At 60.6% G+C, this 5,679-nt stretch overlaps 1 protein-coding gene across 2 annotated transcripts in view; it reads right to left on the bottom strand.

The window, feature by feature from the left end:
• AHDC1 (AT-hook DNA binding motif containing 1) overlaps positions 1-2,548 on the bottom strand; it is a 52,144-nt gene extending 49,596 nt beyond the window's left edge. For both annotated transcript variants that reach the window (XM_045298748.1, XM_013005396.2), the window contains exon 1: positions 2,306-2,548. The gene's annotated coding sequence lies outside the window, so the exon portion shown is untranslated. The remainder of the gene's footprint in view (positions 1-2,305) is intronic.
• Between the last annotated feature and the right edge of the window lie 3,131 nt (positions 2,549-5,679).

Genomic DNA, 5,679 nt, shown 5'->3' with positions numbered 1-5,679 from the left:
TGTGTGTGTGTGTGTGTGTGTGAGAGAGAGAGAGAGAGAAAGAGAAAGAGAGAGAGAAAAGAGAGACAGTGCATGTGCAGTCGTCGGGGCATGCTTTCTGTGACTGAGTGATGTGTTTGTGAGGCCAAGGATACGTGTGTGTCTGTGCCTCTGTGTGTGTGTGTGTGTGTGTGTGTGTGTTGTGTGTGAGGGTTTTGTCACAGACTGGTGAGCAAGTTAATCTCAGACTCCGTGACACGTGGAATAAAATCACGCTCCCATAATGGGATCATTCGTCTTCCTGTCCAAGGAGAGAACCAAATCTTCACCCTCCGCTCTGGGGGCTCCAGGAGGGCCAGGGGTAGGCCTGGGCCCCCATCTGGGCCCGATTCTGGCTTCAGCACCCCTCATGCCCTCCTCTGCTGGGACCAGGCTCAGTCTGCCTCCAGAGTACCCGGTGCCCACTGCAGGCTGGGCTGCGGTCCAAGGCATGTGACTGGGCTTTAGAGGTCTGTCCTGGGCCCCCCCCCACCTATGACCCCACCCCACCCACTGCTGAGGAGGGCCCAGTCCTGAGATGAGAAAGGGGGGGTGTTGCAGGAAGGAATCTTCAGGCCCCTCCTCCTCCTAGAAGGGAGGGATGAGCTGCAGGCCTGGCCGGGATTTTCCATCTCTCAGCAACACGATTCCTGGTGAGCAGGCTGCGGGGTTTGGCAGAGCGCCTGCTGGAGACCCGCCCTCACTCGCCAGGACGCCTGGGACCCGGGGCTAGGCAGCAACGGGTTCCCTGGGGAGCTGGGAGGGCCCCAGAACTCCAGCCCACTGCTGGCCAGAGCCTGTGGGAAAGTCAGACCCTTGCACAAGACCACCCCCAGCCAGAGATGGCTCCCCAGGCCCCCCTCCCTCCCACCCCCGCCCCAGGCAAACCATTACCCTTCTTGGGCCTTCCTAAAGCCACAGCCTGGCTGCAGAAAGCCTCCACAGAGCAGCCACCCAGCATCTCCCAGCCTGGGTTCTAGACCTCACCTCTGGGCTTGAGGGCTTCCAAGGGCAGGGCGGGGCTGCTCCCCTCAGCCTGGGGCTTCTGAGGACAAGGCTGCTTCTGCTAAACCCCTCTAGGTCTCAGCTCACTGTCCTGACTGAGCTGAGAGGCACCAGGGTAAAGTTTCAAATCCAGAGTTGGGGAAACTGAGGCAGTGACGCCCTCTGCCCCACCTACCATCATGTGCCAGAGAGCAAATCTACAGTCTGGGTAGGCTGCTTTAATCCTGCCCAATGTCAGTCACTGACTGTGGGGAGGGAGGGGGGGGGTACGAGATGGCAGGATGGGTGGGCAGTGGGTGGGAAGAGAGGGCAGTGAGCTGGTGAGCTCCCTTGCTCCCAGCCTAGCCCCTTGGAAGGGCTGCTGCAGTGCTGATTTGGTAAGAGATTATGGTCAAGAAGAGAGGCACTCCTAGAAGAATGAGCCTCTTCTGTTTTCTTAAATCCCCCTCCGAGCCCCCCAGGCCCTGTCTCGTTCTGTCCAGGGCCATTCTGTGGACCCAGGCCAGTATCAACTGTTGCCCGTCCATCAGCTGTTGCCAGGGAGTTTCCACCCCAGTGGGTCCCAAAGGGAGGGACTCAACTGGCACTAGGGATCTAGATTGATGGGGAGAGGGGACATGGACATCACAAGGCAGCCAATAAGCCCCCTAAACCCTCCCAGGACCTGGAGGTTCAGAGACCCCAGGGAAGAAGCTAGGTCGGTGGGTGGAGCCCAGAAGGAGGTAGCCTCTCAGCCCTGGCACCACACCCAGCCCCGCCCTTGCAACAGGCCAGGGACACCTCAGATCCCACAGGGGCCCTGAAGTTCATTGGGTGTGTGACCTTGGTCAGTCAGGGCTCCTCCCTGGACCTCAGCCTCCCCAGTACACAATGCAAGGAGTGGCTTAGATATCTCAGGTATCTTCTGCGCCCCCCTCCCCCCGCCCTGCCTTTTTAGTCTAGCCCCCTCAACACTAAGCCCTGTCCTCTCTCCAGTCTAGGGGTGTCACCCACAATCTAGGTCAGATGGGATGACCCTGTGGCAGCCACCCCAAGAAGAGGCGTCCCCGATGCCTCTCACACTAGACTTAAAGAGGCTAAGGTAATCACCCTCCACCACATCCATCCATCTAAGAGTGAAAGTGAGGCCCAGAGGGAGTCTCGGGCTGCCCCAGGACTAAGCTCTGTTGGGGAAGCTCTTACAGGCACGGGCGAGAGAGAGAGAGAGAGAGAGAGAGAGAGAGAGAGAGAGAGAGAGAGAGAGAGAGAGAGAGAGAGAGCAAGACAAGGATTACAAGCCTACCTGCCCCAGTACTCGTGATGTGAAGTCCAGTGCCTTCTCTGGGCCTCCCCTCCTCTCCTGGGAAGTGGAATCACCAGGGAATGTGATACGGTGGGCGAGACCTTCGGGCTGGCGGAGTATACCCCTGCATTGTTTCTGCCTCTTCCTGCGTACAAATTCCTGAACCCCTCACCAGCTTGGAGTCCTCATCTGTAAAATGGGGTCACAGTGCCTCCTGCCAGGACTGCTGAGTTGAAATGAGAAAAAGCATGGGCAGGGCTTGGCACAGTGCCTGCCACATAGCAAGTGCTGGAACAATGGTTACCGACCATGACGATGGTGAGCATGGACAGAGCGCCAAAGGGCTGGGAAAGGGGAGCAGGGGTCCAGGGCAGACTCAACTTGAGCCAGGTCCAGACCTTTGGGGCCCAGCGCAGGAGGACCAGCCAAATTCCTCTCAGTCCCCCAGTCCCCCCACCACCCAAACTGGCCCCCTATTCGTTAGAGGCCTCTCATTAGTGAACCTGGGCACCTGCCCTTCCACCCATAATAAGCCTCATTAGTATCTTAGCCCCAAGCTCTGAGCCTCGAGTCTATGCCTGTGCACACACACGAGGCTGAGGGTGGGAGTGCTGCAACAGGCCACCAGCCAGGAGACAGCATCCCCGCCAACCACACCCCCTGCCTGTCATCCACAGGGCCCGTCACCACCCAGCTTGTCACCTGCCTGCATCGCACCCGCACCACCTGTCACCCACCCAGCTCATCACCCACCCAGCCCATCACCTGCACCACCTGTCACCTACCCAGCCTGTCACCAGAGCGGCCTGACAGGCGTCTGGGTGGGGAACAGAAAATGGGGAGACGACCACAGGGGTGTGGAGCTGGGGGGGCCCCAGAGACCCTATAGGTCCCCTACTTCGGCTCAGCTTCCTGCAGCATCGCCATGGCAACGTCAGCTGCAACCACTTTCCTAAACATCCGCGCCCCCACCCCCACCCCCCAGGCCCTGCTCTTAGTTGAGCGGAGAAGAGCCTGAGTGACAGAGGAGGAATGGGGCAGTGAGGAGGGGATCCTCAGCGGGCTGGCCGTGGCCATGCTGCCGCCTCTCTGGACTTGGTTACCCCATCTGCAAAATGGAGGAGCTCATGGTTCCGGAAGCACCCAGAGTGCAGGCCACCCCTCTCCGGCTGGATTGGCCGAGGGCAGCTGCAATTAATCTGTGTCGGGGGTGGGGGGGTGGGGGGAGTTTGCAGCAGGGCGGGGGCAGTGGACACATGGCCAAGGACTTCTGGGTTCTTCCAAACACCTTTGCTCCTGGCCCAAACCAGAGAGGCTAAGGCTCTGTCCAAAGTCACACAGCAGGCAAGGCACAGGGTGGGAGGGAAAGGGCCCCCATAGTGGCAGAGGTCACACTGGGTGGCCCAAGTGACCAGGGGCTGAGGTGGCCCCTACTTCCAGACTGCATTATTTATAAAACCCAGAGTTTGGGAGCTGAGCCAGAGCTGCTGTGCTGCCCCTCCACGTGGGGCACAGGCCAGAGGGACTGGAGAAGCCAAGGCACCTCCTGGGGAAGGCCACTGGGGTCCCTGGCTCCTTAGCACTGGCTGGGGCAGGGCGGAGGTGTGAGGGGCAGTGGCTCCACACATACCCCCCCCACCCGCCCCCCAGCCCTCTCCTTGCCCCCTCTCTCCTCCAGGCAGGCAGCGGTAGGATTACTTCTGCATGACTGCCTGCTCTGCGGGGTTCCAGAGACCCTCCTGCCTGCAGCAATCTTTAAAATTCCTCCAGCCCAACCTCGCTCTGTCTCCCTGCAGTGAGGGCTCCCACATCTACCGCAGTGTGCCCGCTGCCGCCACCAGTGCTGCCACCACGGCCAATGCCCCCACCAAGCAGGCTGGGGCTCAGATCCCTGTTACCCCTGGGCAAAGGTGGACCTGTCCTTGGGATGGAGCCCAGTATCCCTCAGAACCTTCTGAGGCCCCAGGCCCTGGCCCCTCCCCTCTGGCCCCTGGTGCTGCTCCAACCCCACGGGCCTTGGTTGAGCTGGGGTCAGGCATGGCAGTTGTGCCAAGGCACCCATGTGCAAACATACCTGGTAGGTCCTGGCATGCCTTGCCTATGTCCTCTGTGGCCAGGACCTGGCTGCCCCAGCCTCTGCTGACCTCCTCCCTGCACCATACCTCCAATCCCTGCTCCCTTGGGGTGGGCCAGCAGCTGGGCCAGGCCAGCGTCTGGGGCTCCCTAGGGCTGGCAGGCAATCGATCCACTGAATGTTTAAAGGCCCTAATGGAACATGCATCCCAGGACTTGCTGGCCTGGGACATAGGCAGACGTCATGGGGACCCCCCCCACACACACACACAGCACTGCAGTTGCACCCCCTTTCAGGTCTTGGCTCAGGAGCACCTCTCACTGAGCCCTTCTCCAGCAAGAGAAGAGACAAGGGACCCCTGGGAAAGAGATGGTACTGGGGGGCTGTGAGCAATACCCAGACACACACCCCTTTCACACCCTCCTCAACCCTAATGCAGGCAGCAGCAGCTAAGCCTCTAAATCACTCCCCTCATGCTGCCCTCTGAGGCGGAGTCTGTGCATCTGTAATTAGGGGGTGGAACAGATGGTGGAGATTCCGTTTAAAATCATGCATCTAGTAAAGTAACCTTCACTGTCGGAACTGACTCCCAGGGAGACCAGCCCGCCGCGGAGCTGGGAGTGGGGGCGGGCAGGGGGGGACATCTCAAGCCAGAACCTTCCCCCATCTTGTTCCCTGAAGCCCCTGGCCCAGGGTCCCTCTCAGGTGAGCTGAGGGGGGTTGTTGGTGGGCACTTGGGAAAGTACAGACTGGGGTTAACTTCCCCCTAGCACCCAACCCCCACCACCACCGCCCCCCCCCCCCAATCTCCATGCCAGAGGTAGGGCTGGATTGGGTGCTCAGAGTTCTTGGCTGACAGACAGGGGTGACCAGGTGCCAAGGCATGGCCCTGCCCCCAGTGAGGCCCAGAACCCCCAAGCTTGGGCCTGGGGTGCCCAGAGCCCAGGGTCCTGGGCGGGGCAGCTTGGAACCAGATGTCCAGCCTCACTATCCAGGAATGAAGGGCCTGGGGCAGTGAGGGGGTGGGGGTGCCTCCCCAGGCAGGCAGCCCTGGAAAGCGGGGGAGGACTGGGCAGCGGGGAAAGCACACCAGAGTGTGTGAAAGGGAAGGGAACAAGGTGGGTGGGGTAGCTGGGGGGGAGGCTGTGCAGGAATGTATGCTGGTTGATGGTGGGTGTGAGGGCCACAGACTTGAGGCAGGCTATGTAGCCCTGGGCTGGGGCACAAGAAAGAGCCCTTTGCGAGCTCAGGGGAGAGGGGATGCAGGGTGGCGAGGGAGCTGTGGCTGTGTCTGAGTGTG

This window comes from Echinops telfairi, unplaced genomic scaffold (genome assembly GCF_000313985.2).
Source record: "Echinops telfairi isolate 266 unplaced genomic scaffold, ASM31398v2 ScPeMD7_7457;HRSCAF=8495, whole genome shotgun sequence".
NCBI classification, from domain to species: domain Eukaryota; kingdom Metazoa; phylum Chordata; class Mammalia; order Afrosoricida; family Tenrecidae; genus Echinops; species Echinops telfairi.
Note: the sequence above shows the minus strand (reverse complement) of the source record. Positions and strands in the feature narration are given on the sequence as shown.